This window comes from Alligator sinensis, unplaced genomic scaffold, assembly GCF_000455745.1.
Source record: "Alligator sinensis unplaced genomic scaffold, ASM45574v1 scaffold45_1, whole genome shotgun sequence".
NCBI classification, from domain to species: Eukaryota; Metazoa; Chordata; order Crocodylia; family Alligatoridae; genus Alligator; species Alligator sinensis.
Window position 1 is genome coordinate 1,162,333 of NW_005842267.1, and position 20,754 is coordinate 1,183,086.

At 40.4% G+C, this 20,754-nt stretch overlaps 1 protein-coding gene across 8 annotated transcripts in view; it reads right to left on the reverse strand.

Annotated features, from left to right (window-relative positions):
- Positions 1-20,754, reverse strand: part of ETV1 (ETS variant 1) — a 75,965-nt gene that overhangs the window by 41,367 nt on the left and 13,844 nt on the right. The gene's annotated exons all lie outside the window — the stretch shown is intronic.

Genomic DNA, 20,754 nt, shown 5'->3' on the forward strand with positions numbered 1-20,754 from the left:
AAGAAAATGAAAAACCATTCACTTCAAGTTAATATCACTTCAACTCCAGGTGATAAATTGATTGAGATGACCTCAATTAGTATGTAGTTAAATTCCAGAAGCAAAGGGGAAGGCCTATGTACCAATAAAGCCAACTCTGTCACAGACTCTTTAAATCCAACTTCTGACATGCACAGAAGTGCAGCAGGCACTTCAGATACATCAGAGCCTCTCAAAGATTCTTTTCCAGTACATTTACCTCTGCCAAACCCTCCCCTTCCCCCAACATACGAAAATCCATTACTAAAGGGTCTAATCTCAGCTATCAGCACAGAGTGCCTTTTATGGAGCCATTAAACCATTTCTCTTGTTTACAGTGCCTGAAGAAAGATGTGAATTATGTCTGTGACAAAACAGGCGATAACATTTCTAAACTGCTATCAAAATGCAAACTGAGATACACTTAAGGACAGGGACCCAATTTCGTGTTTTTGCGATTTTTGTCACCTGCTGTAATAGCAAGCACTCACCTGATGATTCTAAGAGAGAATTTATGCTGCAACATGGCAGGTACCATAAGCTTTTTTGATCCATAAAGTCTTCTGTTTTCAATATACTAGTTGTGAAATGGTTTGCTCAAGAGGGCAAAACATTGGTTACTTCTCAGCTGTTAAAGATGTTCTAAAATGTCTCTTATTGGCAGATATAAAAGAAACAAATCCACCCACAGATGCATGACTTTACATGAGGGTTGTAATGCTATGATACAGCAACAGCTACTTGTTATTTAAACCTAAAACTTGTGAATTTAGTATCCATGGTCCCCCGCCAAACAGAACAGAAAACTGAACACTCACTGGACTGCATTCTAGGCAGTGCTGTTAGTCTTCATTCACATTCCATAAACATCTCTAAAAGTAGATGTGAATGTCACCCTTTAAGAAAGAAGATCTAGAAATCTGGATGGGTGTAGGTCTCCAAGCCTGAAAGTAACCTTTAACTGTTATATTTTATATAACCTCATTTTAGTCTTACACCTAGTTTGTTCAAAGAGTATTTGTTCATGTTAGGTCCGGCTGAAACTGGGGAATAATTGTGACTAGTCCTTTGATAGATACTTTGATGGATACTAACCTGCACCCTGAATTTTACCAAGCAGTGTAGACAGTAAAGAACCCAGTAGCATTAGGCTTTTATCCTAATAATGCCACTCAGCACCAGCTGAAAGCATTTTATAGTTAGTCTTAGGTATATTCATCTTCATCAACTGAGTCTAGACCGAACTAAAAGGTATGGATAACTAGGGCAATGCCTGCAATCTCAGTGAAAGAAACCTCCTGGCTACACAGAGATGAACAAGAACCCTAGATTTATAGTTGCTTTAAAAGTAATTTAGCAGATGGGGCCAGATTTAGTTTCGCCTGGTGGGTGCACGAGTGGAGTTACATGCTTAGGGTGATTCTATTCCACACTATTTGCATCTGGAAAATTGCTAATATAAGAGGCAGGTGAGTCCTCATTGCTTGTGATTGTATGTTACAAAGATGCATTCACAGATTTTTAGGGATTTGAGCTGAATGAAGTAGAATCTGACCCATGACATCTTCATAGATTTCATCAGGGTCTCAAAAAGCTTGGCCATCAAAAATCACTACCTTATTTTGATTGAACTCATGTCAACTGGATCATATTTAGATCTTGCTATCTGTCATATATATTAGGAGAACATAGTGACAAACAAGTTAACTACCACCAAGAGGTGTTTCATCGGGGGCCCTCATGAAACCATGCTAACAGCTTAAAATAAAAACTGGGCACAAGAGACAGAAGAACTAAGCTCTGGGAAACTCCACAGCCTTTACAAAAGGGAAACTACCCTGTCAATCATTCTGAAAGAAACATGTAGATTCTCCATAAGATCATTCTGTCTACTCTCTAGTTGCATCTGCAAAGTCTCACAAACAGCAACATCAAAACCCAATGAAAAGAAGCATGCTATATTATATCACCAAGGTTATCTGGCTTCTAGCCAGAGTGATCATCAGCCCACACAATTAGTTCTGTTTCAATACAGCAAAATTTGAGGATGTCCAATGTCACTGGAATTGACCTACCACTCCCTTCTCAGTGATCTTTCCCAGAAAACAGGAGCTTCAATACTGGGCAGTAATTGGCAAGCATAGTAAGTATGATTCCATCAATTTAGTTCTGCCTTGGCTTCAGATCAAATCCTTCCAACCCCCACCAGCCCAGTAGATAGAAACAGCATGGGACCTCATTTTTTTGGAAGCTAATTCTGTATGATGAGCCCAAGCACCAGATTTCAGAGCCAACTGGCAAGAATCAAATATGTGGGCAATATGGAGCTATTTGAGAACCTTGTCTAACAAAAGGAAAATACCAGCTTTGAAGTAAGCTGCCACCTTTACTGGAAAATACACAACTACAAACGTACTTTAGTAACATTTAAAGATTCAGTGATGATAAAGAACATGATTATTGTCCCTTCCTGCCTAGAACACACAGTCAAGTGCATGTAGATTCATAATCCAGTGGAATATGCAAAAATGTGTTAAAGCGCTGCACCACATGTATGCTACATAATAAAGAAGTATATATCTGCTTTAGCCAAATAAATAAATAAAATACCATATGTGGGATTCTTATCCCCTATTTCTATGCTAGTTACTCTCACCAGGGCACAGTATGGTGCTCAGAAGTGGAACTTATTTCTAGTTTATTTCTAGTTTATGGAGGGCTAGTTTGGATACAGGAGCAGAAAATATTTTTTCCAATTCCAATAGCTATGAAAATACTGATCCTTATGCCCCACACTAAAATCGGGAGTGCTAAAGGACTCCGTATTAGCAAACACTGCTATGTTAGAATGATTTTCTCTAGCTGCAGGGGTGACATTTTAAAAAAGCAAACTGTGAAGAAATAGGAGATTAATGACTAAGAAAGGTATCAGTAAGCATTTGTTTAAATTAATTACACTGACCTTTCACCTGTAGGACATTTTAGTTCTAAATATCCGTCACAATTATTCCCCCGTTTTCAGCATGACCTAACACGAATAAATACTCTTTGAATAAACCAGGTGTAAGACTAAAATGAGATCTGAGATATAACAGTTAAGAACGGACTTGGGTTTACTAGAACAGGGCACCAGAACCATGGTGAACATTATAGTTCATTATTACCTAATACAATACAAACAAGTGTCATGTTACCTTCTGTAGAGCTAATTTATGTTAGGGCTAGTCTACGTGGGAAACCGACTGGCATGTTTAAAGTGTCTTAATGGAAAGCTGTTTGGAGTCAAACCTCAATGCAACTGTCTAGTGGAGCTGCTGAAATGAACTACTGTCCACACAGAAAATAACTCTGTTTTTGTTACTGGACCCCAAAGATCGGTCAAGATCATGTTACTAAACTATGTGTTGAGGGAGCTCGTGGAAATAAAGCAAGTAAGGGAGAATTGCTTGCAAGTTCACATAAATGGGCTGTTGCAGATCAATGCTAACATAGCTCTTAAGGAGAGCACAAGGCAGCTAAATCTACAAAATGTGTAGATATCGCTATACCAGTCAATTTATCCATGTATACCAGTGATTCTCAGCCAGGGTACCACAGCATTCTGGGGTGCCCTGGGATCCTTTCAAGGGTGCTACAGGGTGTCATAAGATGTTAGCACCGTTAGGTGTATTAACAAGATAAACCCAGGGGCTGTGTCCAGACGAGCATGGCCACGCTGTATGTGGCACCGTAGACCACGGACCCATCTGCAATGCCACATACCACACCAGAAACCCCAGGGTAAAAAAAAAACACACCTGGAAAAAAACGGCGGCACATGTAGCAGCAGCACACATTGTCCAAAACCAGAGCCTGCCCGGCCAGAGCCACATTCCAACTGCCAGTCAGGTTCCCAGCTGCAGGAACGCCACAGCTCCAGCTTCCTCAGCCTCCAGGACCCCAGGTAAGACTGCTGGGACTGGCACAGTTGGTGACCCACGCCTCCCCTACCCCATGTGGGGTAACCTGTGGCTCGTGCGTGGCCCACGCAATCCCCAGGAACAAATATCAGCGGCAAAAATGTGCTGCTGCTACTTGTCCCCAGAGAACCAAACATCTGCGATTGTCTGGACTTGGCCAGAGATTTTAAATAGGAATCTAGTGTTAAAAATATTCTGACCTGTTGTGGTTTTTGAGTTCTTTGATACAGAAAAACTGCTCTATTATTTTTTGTAGTCAAAGAACAAGTGAAGAGCTGGCATTTTCTGAAGGGTGCCTTAAGTCTAATAAGAGGTGCCTCAAATCTAAAAAGGTCGCGAAGCACTGATGTAGACAAACCCTTAATTCACCAATTTCTCTGCTTTTCAGGCTGCTGAAAATGGCCCTCCTGTATACTTTTAGCAAATGGAATCTTTTCAACATGTCTTTATTCATGAAAAGAATATACGTGATTCATCAGTTAGTGCGCGTCTTCTCAAATGGAATGTAAAAAGGACACTTTTTAAAGAATCTTTTAACGTCTATAACTGAATACTTAAAACCAGCGAACCCCACAAATGTGGCTAAAGTTATATCAGTATAAGAGAGCTTATATTAGTATAGAATACACCAGTAGAACTGTGTTCATGCTAAGGATAATACTAGTAGGCACGTCTACATGAGACATTAGACTAATTAACTGTGTAGTGAACAGTAGACTAGTTAACTAATTAACAGTAGACTAATTAACTGTGTATTGAACACCACATGTCTACACATGCACCCCTATTAGGCTGAAGTAAACAAATTTACTCTGCAGCAGGATAATACTTGCAAATACAAATAGTATACTGTTGTAGAGTTTTTTACTCTGCAGCAGCACATGTGTAGACATTGCCCCAGGTGACTGGGGCATGAGGGTGCTTCAGTGAGGGGGCTGCCCTCATGCCCCAGCTAGCCCCTCTACAACACACTGAGCCAGGTGGAGCAGCCCTGGGCTGGCAGGCTGACCCCTGGAGCCCCCTGGCAGCCAGGGCTACTCCAACCCAGCTCAACATGCTGCAATCCCAGACACATGTATAAACACATGCCTGGGAACAAGAAACTCCAGAGCAATAAGCACCAGAATTTATTGAAGTGCATTAATATGCATGTGCAGACACGCCCAGAATAACTTAAGACTTTAAAATGAAAATTACAGCTTCAACCAGCAAATCCGTACCGGTAAAAGTTCTTAGTATAGAGCATCCCTGGTTTGCTTGACTGTGCAGTCACTCTTACAAAAATGTTAAAGCAGAACTATTGGGAGCACACCTGCAGCATGCTTATGATGCAATTCTGCCAAAGGCATGACAGATCAATCCAGATATTATTAGCCACTTGGCTTCTTGTTCAAAAAGACCACATCGGTCGACAATCAAAGTTGCAAATATGTTCTGCATATCAAAACTAGGAAAGCTTGCCTAAAAGGGAAAGCCAGCTGGCTAGAGGGAAAGGGAAAAACAGCTTTCAGTAAATGCCAATAAAAGTTAACCTGCTTCCAAAACAACAAAGACAAAGCAATTACAAGGCAAACTTTTCAATAGCCTGCCAGTAAACACCTTGTTAGGACACTATCAGTCATTTGGCTTAAATTGTTTTGGCTGCTTAATAGGCTAAAAATCCCCCTGTTTTAAGAAAGATTTTATCAACAAGTTTTTTTAAAGCAAATTAGTTGTTTGGCACATGGTTTCAGTTAGCTCACACCCTACTATCCTCCATCCCCCCAAATTAAAACATCTAGTTAAGAATTGTTTAGCTATTTTATTCAGTACAGCTGTGGACTTTGTTAACTTTTAAAAAGCAGCAATCTTACAGCAATGTTGTCTGGGGCAGTAATTTACACTGATTTTTGTCAGCCCTCCCCCTGACACACACTTGCACAGACTTTGTGTTGTATTACTGCTTCTTTCTAAGTGTTACCTGTCTGAGTTTTGCAATTGCAGGGTCTCATTGGAGGGCAAGAGATTGGCACTAGAGGCAGATGTCCTTAGGTCTGTACAAAGAATTGCTTCAAAGCAAATGTTCTGCATTGAAAGTGAGCTTGTTGAGAAATGCCAGAGGGAATGATGGATTGTTAAGCAATTACAACCATATTCATCCCTTCTGGGATTCACTGGAGTTCCCACTAAGATAAACAGGATAAAGAAGAGTCTCAATATAAATAACTGGGATGAAGCTAACTGTGTTCTATGGAAATTTCTCTAAAAACTATATAGTTAAATGATTCTGTAAAATATAAGCCAGTTGTACCAGGAAGGCAGCCACCAAGACCTAGCATAGGCAGTGTCTCTTCTTTTTCACCAGGTGCTAAAATCCTGCATTAAGACCCAAGGTAGTTACCCTTAAGGTGAAAACAGATGTCACCTGATGTCACATTTTTATGGTGAAAAATAGCAAGCAAACAAATGTACCTACCTTTTGCAGCCACATCAGTGGCTGCGACAAAGGTAGTGTTTAAATACTGCTGCTTTATTGTGACAGACTTCTTTTTGCTCTATGATGGGTGAGTGTGGGCAGCCCAGAACTGCCTACACTCTCTAGCCATCCTGGGTAAGTGTTCCAGGAGCTTGATGGGCCCAGTCCTATGCACCCTGGGAATTCCCACACAGAAACAGCTCCTTCAAGGCCCTGGAGCACCTGCCTGGCTTTCCCAGCTTAAGGAGATACACCTTAAAGAATCTTGGGGCACCTCTCCTCTCTGTAAGCAGGGAAAGTTGGGGTTCCCCAATTATGGAGACTTGCCCAGGTATCTCCAAGGAAGCATCTCCATAAATGGGGAAAGCTCGCACAGGTCCTAACAAGGAAGCATGGGACCTGAGGAACCCCCAGCACTCCATCCCTCCATGTCAGGACCTGCATGGCCCTGTGCCTACACTTGAGACCTGCCCAGACTAAACTTCACCCAGAGGCACAGGTTGGCATAGGTCCCATGGAATTCCCACACCCCGTGCCTCAACAGTGGGACTTGTGTTGATGCATGCCTTTATATGAAGCGTGGGTTGGAGAGGGAACTGGCAAAAGCCCCATAGCAGAAGGATGGGCTACCAGGAAGTTCCCAGGACCCATGCCACTCCATGCTAGCACCTGTGCCAACCCATGCTTCACATGGAGGCATGTTTGGCACAACTCCTAGCAAGGAGACACAGGGTGCCAGGGATTCCCCAGGTCCAGGATCACTCCACCCCACACCAACCTGTGCCTTCATATGATGCATGGGTCAGGACAGGTCCCAACAAGGAAGCAAAGGGCAACAGGAACACAGGGAATTCCCAGACAAGGGAAACACATTTGTGTTTCATCCAATAAAGTGAATCTGCTCTGTCAGGATGTGTCCTACCACCTCTGATCCACTTTGTTTGACCATGCCTGTTTTTACCTTAAGAATAACAGTGGGTCCAATGAATTTGAGTCAGGATGTAAAAGGATGGGAGGGTCTCTTAGGAACTTAAAACTAAAACTGGAGACAGGAGAGAAACTGTTGAAACAGATAAGCCTGAGTAAGAAGCCTATGCTTTTATGTTCCTGTTTCAATCCCCAGAGGAAGAATTTGGACATTTAAACTACGTGCTGTTTTGAAGACAGGGTAGGTACCTATCAAATCACAACCCTAGAGCTGCTCAGATATTATGGTAATAATTAGAGATAGAGAGATGCCATTTTCCACAAACAAGTTATTTTCTATTTAATTCTGTAGTACTTTTTCAAAAGGGTCTTAAACACAACTTGGCCCAGTCTTTAGGACTACAAGGGCAACAGAAGTCCAAAGGAAGCTTTGAGGAAATTCAGTTGAAACTGAAATGGTCATGATTTTGCCTTTAATTCTCTTTATGACAGATTCTTTAACAGATAAATTGCTTAATTTGATTTTTGCATTAATTACTTTAAAAGAGAACTCAATGTGACATTTGGTCAGATCCCAGAAAAAATGACCAAATGGTAGTTAGGTACTATTCTTGCTTCCAGCTCCTTCCGCCAGAATTGAGGAATTTCCAGTCATATTCCAGTCATGAAGTTTTTAAGACTGCTTTTTCACTTCTCCATTGCTTTATGACTGATCCATACAAAGAGCAAAGCAGCAGACAAAATAGGAGATCAATAACATTCAGTCTGAGAATCAGGGAAACTAGGGTTAGTTCTTGGTTCTGTCACAGACTGCCAGTGGGAACCTGAGCAAGACACTTAAGCTTACCTTTTCAAAAAAGTGGTTTCCAATTGGGGGAAATTTAAATTTTTGGGTTCCAAATCTAAAAAGCATAATTATTATGTGCATCAGTTTCGCCACCAATACAACTGGGATAAATCTTCCCTATCTTAAAAGGGAAGATACCACAGATCACAGCCATCATAGAGGCCAGTAAAAAGAAAAAATGACTGTATGAAGGGCTGGCCCATGTACAAAGTAAACAAGTTTAAAAAAACAAACAAAAAAACACAAGTTAACGCCTGATTTTACTTAAGCTTCAATCAGGTGTAAAGTTACTTATTAAAAATAAAAACTGAACATTTTCAGAATGCAATTTAAGTTGACTGCATCTTTAACAGCAAAAGAATACACCAACAAAGCATGCTGTAGTCTAACAATGAATTTTACAAACAGCATACAATGCACATTGAGTTTTATAAGCAAACACAAAAGTAATGAATCAGATTCCAACCCTGTTAACCTTGCTCAGTCATATACAGTAGTTCCAAGAAAGAGCAAGAATTCCTGAAACCTTCATAGCTCATTTAATTGGTATGTGATTTTTTTTTTTCAAAATCTGCCAAATCACTGAAGCCTGAATGCCGTGTAGCTGGGCAAATTTTGTCTGCTGACTTACAAAGTTTAAAACTATTACTTTCTTGGGCTCCGATTATGCTTGGCCTGTACCCAGGTACTGAAGTGACTGCTGTCTTTGTACTCCAAGAGCACAGATGCCCCTGCTTTTTGCACTAGTCAGTACAGCTCACAGGTGGCAGCAAGTTACACCCCACAGGGGTGTGTGCAGAGTATGCATACTGCCTTTGCAGGAACGAAAGAGTTTAACCCAGTGATTCTCAACCAGAGTGACCTTGGAAGCTGATCAATATTAACATTGTTAGGTGTGCAATGACTTCCACATGATTTATAAGACAAATTCAGAGACTTTAAATAGCAATCCATAGTATCAAAAACACTCTGTCCTGTTATGGTCTGAGTTCTTTGCAACAGAAGAATTGCTCTTCCATAGACAAAAAAACAGTGAAAGCTAAAATGTGTCACTTAGAGGGATGCTGGAGTCTTAACAAGGGGTGCCAGGAACTCCTCGTAAAAGGGTTGAAAATCATGGTTTTAAGCATTACATCTTCTCTTACTATGGACTACACATGAAATATGATATCATATTCTGGGGGCAAAAGAACCTGAAAAAGAACCATTTATTGGACGTCCAGCATGTGTATGTATGCTGACCCCATGCACAAAACCTTTGGGACCTCACAGGATGTTTGTATTCTGTAGTTTACTTGTTCCAAGTCCAGACCTATGGTACATTACTGCAACGTATTCATCAAATCATCATGAATCATTTCACTGTTTTACTAAATTACAGTTGCACATCTAAAGTTGATGCATCCTTCCAGGAATCTAGGATGCCCTAAAATGGATTTCCCACTGAATCAGTCTCAGCCTTAAAAATTAACTGGCGATTCATTTACAAACTTGTATGTGGAAGTATGCGCAGCACTTCAGACCCACAATGATGTCACATTAGAAAGAATACTTACCATTTAGACAATACTAACTGATGCTGCATAATAGGAGTCAAAATGAAGACTGAAACTCAACCGTACATCTTTAATCTACTGTGCATCCAGATATATTCTGTAGACCTGTAAAAAAACTAGCTATTGCAAAAGCTATTTAAATTTCTACTAGACAAGGTGCAGGCTACTGAGATGGGTAAGTAGAATTAAGAATCAGTGTACCAGTAGTGAAATAAATAACACACTTTCAGGATTTCATTATTTGGATACCTAAAGTTAGGAGTCTAAACAAAAAAGGCCAATATTCTGAGGTACTGAGAATCAGGTATCTTGTTTAAATTTAACCCCCAAAAAATCAACATGTACGTGAATCCAGGTGTTTCTTAAGCTGTCTTAAGTGGCGGAGCACAATCAGGGTGCTCGCCACTTAATATGCTACTGCAAGCTACAGGGGAGCCTGTATGGTGAGCAGCAGGGTGATCACTGCCCCCCCTTGGTAACCATTTTAAGGGGAGGGTGTATGACAGAGCACCTTTGGTGCTCGGTCACTTTAAGAGCTAAGAGTAGGCAGCCAGCAGGTGCAGGCCAGCTCTGATAAGGTGGGCACTTTAGATCCTGGCTCTCTAGGCTGAGGCAGCAGTTTGCTGCAAACAGCCAAAGAAGCAACAACCCCCAGCTGAGCTGATGCTCATGGAACACCTTGTTGGTAAGGGAGGAACAGTGGGAATGGTAGGAGGTTCCTACAGACCCAGTGGGGTCCAGAACCCCAGGAAGAAGGTTTTGGCTTAGTCAGAACAAGGCCCAGCCTAGGCATGGGTCTAACCACTGGTAGGCCTACAAGGGGGCCAAGCAAGCCCCAGAGTAGAAAAGGGCTCTCTGGTGGGACCCAGGAGGGACCCCCTCTCTGGAGTATGAGGGAGCTAGACCAGGGCAGGTAGGCTTGCTTGGTCCTGGGTAAGACCTAAAACTGCACCCTGCTGGGGAAGGGTGGTCTGGTGGGGCTGTCCATGGTGGGACAGTCCCCCAAAAATGCCAGGCCAGTTACCTCCCAGGTGAAAGGTGGGTAGGGGTGCCTGATAACCCCAGGCCCCACCATCTGGTCGGTCATGAAGACCAGAGGGTAGTGGGGCCAGGCAGGTCTAAGCAGAGGCACTTAAGCCTGTAGGGATGTAAGACCCTGAGTCAGAAGTGGGGCCAGGCATGCCTAGGTAGAGGCACCTGAGCCCGTGAGGGTATAAGACCCTGAGGCCCAGTATAGGGGTAGAGTATGGGCCCCAGTGAGGGGGGCAGAGTCGGTACCCCAGTGAAGGGGTGGAGTGTGTGGGGTTAGAAGCCAGAGATTGGCAGAATGCTCACAGGGTGAATGAGTCGAGGCCCCAGGAAGGGGGCAGTTAGGTCCCGGTAAGTCCTTGGACACCTGAGGCCACAAGTGGGCAAGCCATTGGCTCTAATCAAAGAGCAATTTATGAGTTACCCGGAGAGGGGTCTGGGTCAGAGCTCCATCCAGCGCCAGGCAAATTGGCTGGTCCCTGTTCACATGAGGGTTGTGGGAGAGGCCCAAGAGGCTGCGCCAGGGCCAACCACGGAGGCACGCCTGATGGCCTACGGGAGCCGCTCAAGGGAGTAGAGCAGACTGAGTGTGGCCCCCTGTGTGGGGCAGTGTACAAGAGGCCCAGTCAGAGTGGGTGGTATGAGTGAGGCCTGTTAGGGTGGAGAGAAAGGAGGAATGTGTGAGGCCTAGCAAGGGGCTGAGTTTGGCTGAGCCTCGAGCTGGAGCAAACAAACTCAAGGATGACATCTGTAAAGCATGGGACATGATAAGGGTAGGTTGGAGTCATGTGTATACCCCTAGACATCGGGGTCTTAAAATGGGAAGCCTCCCGCTTATTGTAACACCAGTTTACAACAAAGGCATGGCAGACGAGACCAGGCAGGATACCCTAGACAGGCGGGTGGGCCAGTACTGTGAAAGGCCTGGTAGATTGCCCCGTCACACTGCCTCATAAATTTATACAAGCAATACACAATGAGCACAAACCAATCTAGTATTTGCATATGTATTTCTGTACATAAAGTTTGTATAGATCAGACTTTGGAACCTGAGTTCTATATAGTTCCTGCTTTGAATGTTGGCACCTGTGAACTATGTGTTGAATCTGCACGTGTGAATCTTAAATTACTTTCTGTTGAATCTGCTAATACCTATGCATGTACAGTTTTACTTTATGTTTACAATATATTATGTACCTGCCAGTCTAACAGCACTCTTTTCCCACACTTGTGGTTGGAGTCATTTATTTGTGAATGCCTTGGACAAACATAATAGCACCTTACTAAGAAAGCCACTGCTTCAGTTTCAGCTAAGGTGAACTTTTTTTCAAGACTGGATTAAAAAGGAAACATGTAATCAATTTTCAGCAGTAAGTCTCTGTAGTGGCAAAGAGCTGAATGTTTGCTTTTTAAAGTGCAAGTTAGACTCTGAAGGAAAAAAGCTATGTTATTTCCAAAAACGATCTACACAATAACTAACAAGTTCCTTGCACCTGTGATTTTCCAGTGTCCTTGATCATGACCCACGACGTTAAGTTAAAATTAAAAAGGTTGTCCTCTGTCTATTCAGTGACTCCCAGAATTGGCAGTAAACACCATTGCTCTCAAAATATTTCACTACATTAACTTACTGGCAACTACATTTGCTGAACAAACAGCAGCAAGGAGAAAGTTGACCAGAAATAAAACTGCTAACGATTCACTCATTTTTAACATCCACACTCCTCAGGTTAGGCAGCAGGACTATGAATCGAGGATCAACATGTCTTTCATTGCTCTAGCTTACTCCTGTCCTCACCTTAATTCAAGGTCATCCTAAACTCCAGATAATGGTAAGAATAATGTGTCAAATACAGAGCATGGGAAGAGCTGGGGGGAAAAAAGTGAACCTGGTCCTGTCTCAGGTGAAGTTTCCATTCACTGCAGGATTGTGAATCCTGCTTTCAGAGACACTGGTTTTCTGTCTGCAAGTTTAAAGACAACTTTAGATTTTTGATAGTAAATATTCAGGATCTCTAAAGCTGACAACATCTTGCCTTTCTTTTTCAATTAATGCCCTAAGTGTGGCTAACAGACATAACAATATATTTTTATTTGTTATTTATCAGGGCCATTTTATCTATTGACCCACTAAAACTATCTCCAAAAAGAAAAAACACAAAACCCTGAAATGAGGGACAGCATTTTCATGCATGTGTACGTGAGTACTTCACAGACTAGCTACTAGCAGGATGATCTGTAGAGAACATGAATGCACTCTGTGTCTCAGCCTCTGTGATCTGTCAACATTGAATATATCCAGGACTGTCATTCTTTCCTTCTCCCTTCCACCACCCTATGAAAAGCTTATTGTTGACTGTTAAGGACTTTGACTTTTGTCTTTAGTTGCTGATGCAGGAAGCAAAAGAGAGAACAAAGTGAAACAGATTTTGAATATATCTTTTCTATGATGACACACTCAATATAGAAGTGAATTAGTTGCAGGACTGAATTTGAGTTTCAAAAAATCCAAATATTTAAGGACATTTAAATTCAGGGGTTTTGTTTGTACCTCTTCTCCCATATAGACTAGCAGGGCTACTACCTCTCAAATGCTACACAAAAATTCCTCAAATAAGAACTGGAAGGTTTTTGACAAAACTGAAAGTTAAACATATTTTATTCAAAATGTTGAATGTTTTTGTTTTTATGTAAACAGCCCTAAGGAAGTGCTCTGACGGCCTTAAGAAATTACCATTCGAAAGAAATAAAGTCCTAAAAGCTTCATCTTTGATCTATAAGACAGATTTATCACAGGACAGGATGACTGAAGTTTATTCATTAGCTGATAACCTCGTCATGCAACCCAAGCCTTTAATCTGTTATAAAATAGTGAATGACAATGGGCTCTGACCAAGGAAAATTGGGTTTGATTGGCCAGGAAGGGACAAGCGTGTGTAGGGCTCTAGTGTACAGCAGGAGCCAAGAAAACACAGAAATGCTGTCCAGTTACTTGAACTGCTCTGTAGCCCAGTAAGCTGGAGACAATCCGGTCACTTCACATCCGGGCCCTGCTGCCAAGTACTACACAAGCGGACCACATCAACATAATAGGACTGCTGTTTCCACTGGGAGAGCAAAAGGCAATTTCAGTCCACAGTAAAGGCATGAAGGCCGGTTCAAAAGGAAAAGCCCAAATGTTTAAAGGGATTAAACTGTGGCAAGGATCATAATATCATTAAAGGATGCAGACTTGTGCTTCTCCTTACTTTTACTCTGGCTGTACTTAATATCAATAAGACTGATAAGAAAAAAAAAAGAACAACACTTTACCAGGTTCTCTTATCCTTCAGAGCTAGAAGTTTAATGCAGAGGAGAGAAAACAAAATCTACCTATTAAAAACAAAATAAATCCAGACACTTCAGAGCTGAAGGCATTATAGATTATAAAAGGACTAATTTCAAGAATTAAATTTAACAAAAGACAGACTATCTTTTGCTGACTTGTTGGGGTAAGTTAAGTTTAAGCAATTCCAAGACTCCTCCAGAAGGAGGAAGAAACTTGCCTAGCACAGACTGATGCCCGAGGCTGAACCACAAAATGAATCCACAGAGTTCAATAAAAGACACTAATCACAAATAAAGTTTTGTCAAATGTGAATTTAAAAAGTCAGAGCAGCTAAAGTGAAATGTTAGTGACTTCAGGAAAAAAGAAAAAACACTGCAAGGAGGAAGGAAAAGAGGCAAGAACATTTGGCAGAAAAGGGAGGGATGAGGGCCACTCAGCAGCTGTTAACCTGACTTTGACCCATTATTACTTTTACAAAACAACCACCACCACTGCTTTGTACTCAGTAGAGCCTTTCTATCCAGGGATCTCAATGCATTTTAGAAGAGATAATTAAGGAAGCTGTGCCATACTCCTGTGAGGTATGCATGCATGTCTGTATTCACTTCCATGTGGAGAAACAAAGCAGTTAAGCGATCTGCCCAAGGTCATGTAGACTCCAGAGGTGGAAAAAAACCCATGGAGTCCTCATTCCTTGACCCTTGTTCTAGCCACTAAAAAGTGCCCCTCAGGTTTAAGCTAAACAAATAAATTTCATCAGTCTTTGACAAAAAGTCTATCCTAACAAAGGAAGTTTGTTATTTTGACATTTTGCTTAAAACTAAGCAAAACGGCTGCAGAAAGCACTGGCAGCTGGAGCTAAATGGGAATTCTGGGCAAAGAATAAGAAAAGACTTGAAGCACCACCTTGAAGAATCTTTGTGCAGTGCTGGGACATGGCATGACCTGAAGAAACTGTATTTAAAGAAAAGACACTTCTATAGCAAGATAGACTTAAAAAAGGAAAATTGTATCCTGATGTTAGTCTTCAAATCACCACACCTTGAAAACCAAAACACTAGCAGCAACTGTACTTTCTAGGACGTTTTGTACTACTAAGACATGATTACCAGCTGCTTAAGCACTGACTCACCACTTAAATCAGGCAGTGTAACACTGGACTTCAAAAAAATTGTTTTATTTTTTTTTAGTCAACTGACAACTGTTTCTAGTGAATGCAAAATTATACTCTCAATAAACTCGACAGCATCATTAATAGAGGCACAAAAATGAAGATACTGCCTGATATGACTCTTATTATATTCCCATCAACTTTGACAGGAATCAGAACCTGCATTTCATTGATACTTCAAGCTCCAAGTACAAAAAAAGTATTTGTTAAACAAAATAACACTGAATTAAATTAAAATTATGGGACCAGTAGCTCTGATCACAAGATATTCCAGCTGGAATTAGATAGAAAAATGTCTTCTTACACCATCGATTTTTAATATTTAAATCACTAAAAAGCCCCCAAGAAAAAAAAAAGACCACTGTAATATTGCATTCACACAAATATTTTGACACTTAGCATTTTCCAATTGCAGGTTAAATCCAAAGACATGGCTTAAATGGACAGAAGAACAGAGCTACCTGAAGCCGCACGTAAAGGATCTTTAATAGGCTTTTAAAAAGACTGCAAACCAGAGCATCTAAAAAGCATGGGCCTTGAATAATTTAAGTATCCCAGCATCTACAGTGAAAGAACTCCTTTGCTAACCTTGGCAAAAAAGGTCTTGAAAGATCACAGCCAAAATCATTACTAAAAAGTATTTTTTCCTATCTTAAAGTTTAATCAGTCATTGAGTACATGAGATTTTACAGCCAGCACTTCCAATTTACTGTCAACAGCTGTGGTCTAACGTTAACATTTACCCCTTGGCAGTGTTAAGTGAAGGCACGGAAACAATACATAAACAAAAAACGAACGAGAGAGAAAGAGATTGAGAGAGAGAGAGATCATGCGCAGGCGAGCCTGGTCAATCAGGTAATGCAGAGCACAAATCCTCAAAACAAGAAAATTCAATAATAGACAAAAGAAAGACTTGATCAGTAATCTTAAATGGATAATCTAGATTTTAGAGAAAGAAAATAAAAAGCTCCAAAGGAACAGAACATAAATAAAAATCCAGAATGCAACACCAGAAAATGATACCGTGAAAGGAAAAAACATCTTAGTGTGGTTCATGGTAATCCTTGTTTATAACTGAACCAAGGTCACATTACAAATCAGTTTGTTGTTGATAATGTAAATTTTCACTGGCAACAACATTCCTTAACCATCGGCCAATGCTAGCAAACACTACCCTAGTTCCTCCTTTGCCTGTCATGAATACTATCAGGGGGAGGAGGTAGGGAAAAGCTTTAAAATATTAACCTCTTTTAGCTTCTAGCAACTGATCAATTTTGGCTTTTAGGATGGCAAATCTGGGGCCCATTTTTATTCACCCCAGAGTTGCTAAGAGCTTTGCATGGACTACAATAGGTAATTAATCTGGCTCCTCATCAGCACATGACTATTTACTTCAAACACTTGAATACTTTTCCGCAGGAAGCAAACATAGGCCACTTTTTCCTAGCAACCAATTACAGGCTTGATGTGGACACCAAAATGGCTTTGCTGACCTTTGAGGATAGGGCTAGTAGAAAATGTAGCTGACATTTAGAGAAAGAAGTAGGTGAAAATTTTGGAGCCATTTTTATGCCAATAAACTTCTCATATACTTACCATACTCAAGTCACTGTAAAGTCACTATCTTTTTAATACAGCATACGCTAGGTCAGCTCTACAAAACAACTTAGAGTCCCTTTGCTGCTGTATGAAGTAACCAAGCAGGAGACTCAAACTTAGCATGAGAAAAACAATTTCAAGTAAGTTTTCTTGAAAATTTGCTTCCTTCCCTCCCTCCCACTGCATTTCATATAAACAGTGATAGACTCAAACATTTTTGGTGATTTATTGTTGTGACCAGGTTATATGCAACATTTTTTGTTGATTGGCACTAGGTTGGGTAAGTCTCATGGTAGTTTCTGTTCTTTCACGAGGTGAGTGACTTACCTCACAAATTCATTTCCTGGACACCGCGGTGAAGGTCTGCAATGGCCACATTACCCCGACACAGTATCGGAATCATTTCTCTCTCTTCCCCATCCATCCATCCATCCATCCCTTCCCTGTCTTTCATATTCAAAATCACTCTATTTGGTAACACTGCTCTGTGACATGCTTTCACAGCATCTGAAATGAGCTCAGGTTCACAAAAGCTTATGCTATACATCCCCAATTTAGTTAGTCTATAAGGTGTAAATCTACCATGCTTTCTGCCTGACTTAACTAAGCCATGCAGGACAAAGTGCAGTACTGAATGTGCAATTTCATTTTTGCTTTCAGTCTATTTCAAGCTTAATATTTATGTTTATGAGAATCTCTCCCTATAAAAAGTAGCGTTCAAATGTTTGCAGAAAGCAACAATCAGAGAGCAGGAAAAAAAAGGCTGAATCAAGATTTGCAAGAGGCAAGGATTCTTGTGGGTGATTTCTTTGATTAGACTACTCCATGGTTGGGATAGACTTAGACAAGCTTTCAAATTAGTTGATTCTTCTTCAGATCTCTGAATCAAGGTTTGTTTTTTAAGGCTTTAGAACAAAGAGAGGCAGTTAGCTGTATTAATCCAAAATTAGACAGGTAGTAGGGTGGGGTGGCACCTTATAGAGTAACTGCGAGGCATGAGCTTTCATAAGTTATGTTGCCAAATGCTGTAAATCGACTTGTAGACTAGGTACAGACATCACACTGTTACTGGTATAAATGATTAGAAACTGATCTATACCTGTAACAGACCAGAAGTTTGACATGTAGACTGATTTAGAAATGGGAAAACCCGGTCTAAGATTTGCCCCCTAACCAAACATAAATCTGTGTTCTGCTCACCGTGGACCTAAATTACGCCGCTTACAGAAAACCATGCAACTTAGATCGATTTCGCGTCGGGCTTTTTGAATGTCTGTTCCTAACTGTAGAGAGCAGGGGTACAACACAGAAAGGAATAAAGCCACTTATATAAAAAGGATACAGGGAGGAAAGAAGGAGAAGAGAAAGAGAGGCACTGCTGAGATAGTGAAGAACAAGTTAGCAAAAGCCAATAGCTCTACCTTATAAAAAGGAGGAATCAATGAGTTAATGGGCCTGATTTTCAGTAGGAGTATATCAATATAATTCCATTAATTTTAACATAGCCATATCAACTTATGCCTGCTCATTTTCAGACATAACATTTTTAGTATCCCAAACCATCTGTATATTTGCTTCTTACGTTAATCTTAACTCATATTGGCATTTTCAAGGTTCCAAGTTAACCTTGAAAGTAACTACTTATTCAGGTAAAGTGGGTGATGTATCTAAACAAGAATCATTTTGAAATACCAGTAGTTTCACTGATTCAAAGCACTAGCATATATTTTTCAATGCAACAGCCAACTTCTTTTCTGCATCCACTCTCCCTTGTTGCCAACACAGGTATTTTCTACACATGAAAAGTTTCGCAAAAAAAAAAGTCCATTATTGCTACAATCCTGAACTTGATTAGAAAATAGCTTCCCCCCTCCTTCTTACCACTGCTATTCGGTTAAAAAGACTCTCCTTCAAGACTAATTTAACACCATAAAATTATCATCAGTTGTAGAACATATCTTTTAATGGAAGAACCTAGAAAGGAAATAACATGACTTTTCCATGTGTATTCTAGGTTGTAACACCTGCAAGTTATGGCTGTGGTCATTTTTACTAAGCTTTAGAGCATTAAATTCTCTCTCCCCTGCATGTATGACTGTATACAGCCCAAGGTTTTGTTCTAAGAACTCCACTGACATTTGGGGATGTGAAATCATGCACCAGAAATGCAGGCAGAGCATGGGGCAAGCTGCCTCTGGGTGGAACAGTGGCTGATAACCGTATTTCAAGGGTTATGTCTCCTTCCTTCACTTCTGTTTTTATCTCAGTTACATACACAAGCCACAGAACCCATAGTTTCACATGCACTTGAACTGACTCGCTCTCTCCTACCCTACAGGTTCCTGCAGTGCTGGAGGCTGTTCATCAAGTGTACATTATAGAGCACTATATATTAAAATACAGTAAATAATTATACTACAATTTAATGGTAAGTCTCAAAACCTAAAGGAAATAGTCAAAACCGTGGGGGAGCAGTGTTTCACAACAGTAATTTCCCTCTGGCTGCTTACACCGCTCTCCATTTCTTTTCTGAAGAGCTCCGTACATTTCATCCAAATCTATGTTTGAAACTCTGTAACCTTTGCCAGAGTAACTCTCCAGGAAGCTCGCTTGACCTTTACTTAAGATAAAGAAAGCAACTGAAATGAAGAAATAAATGTTCCTTTGATAATACTATGTAAGCTGTGGCTAAAGAACTCAGGAATACAACAGCATGAATAAAGTAGCCATTTTAGGAAAAATTCTTTATCACCAAAAAGAAGTGACAAACTTTGATGGGTCACTTAATTTACAGTTCAGAAATTATTCTCCAAGAATCATTGAGTTGTTCAGTAAAAACAACTCCAGGGTAGCAAAATTGTTGGCAGAACTTTGTACTCATACAAGAAAAAAAAAAAGACCTGTGCGTATGCAAATTTTATCTGGACATATGAACCCATGTATAGCAACACTATTTTCAATCTATGGAGCAATTTTTGGTTGATATGACCTTGTATTAGAAGAACATATTGAAAGGGGAAAAAAGAAAATGGAAGGTAAAAGCTTCCTACAAAATGACCATTAACTGTTTGCATTAACTGTTAGTAGATATTCTGAAGGAAATTATTTGTTGTAACTGATTACAAGCAAAAGTAACTTTAATATGACAATAATGTGTGACCATGGGAGAATTTTTTTTTGTACATAAAGGTTTTATAGTATCCAAGTCTCAAGAAACAGATTTTTTTTTTAATGGGTATCTAAATTATCTGCCAAATAAAGACTTTTAAATTATTTTAAGATTTAGTTTAAAATAAATGTTGATATACAATGTGTTTGTAATGTTTCCATGAGAACTTCATATTTATTATACAATTTAAAGCAGTTAAAGCTAAATTTGTGTTAGATGGTTGCAGCAATTCGCTATTATAGGCTCAATAACTGAACATATTTATCATAGTGCAAAAACAGACATGCACTCTAACTGCTGTAAGCAGACAATGTTTAGAAGTGACCTCTGTTGATGGAGACCAGACTTGCTATGGCCTAATGAGATGGGCATACCGAGGGCTGTGGAAGGATGCAAGATAGCATTGGCTTTGCCATGTAATGTCTATTATGTCATTTCTTCCATGTATCCTCTGCCAGTCAAACCACAGAGCAGCGCTGGTATAAGGGACTTCAAAGGGTCAGTGTGCAACAGAAAAGCAGTATTTTGGCAGCAGCAGGAAAGAATATTTGAGGTACATGGGTTGGGTTTGTTTTGTTTTGTGTTTTTTAAACAATTTTGACAAGAGCAAGAGGACTAGCAAACACAACAAAATGTCCAGCTTATTTTCACTCAAAAGGGCTCAGTAAAAACAGGCACCCTGATACTAAAGGACTG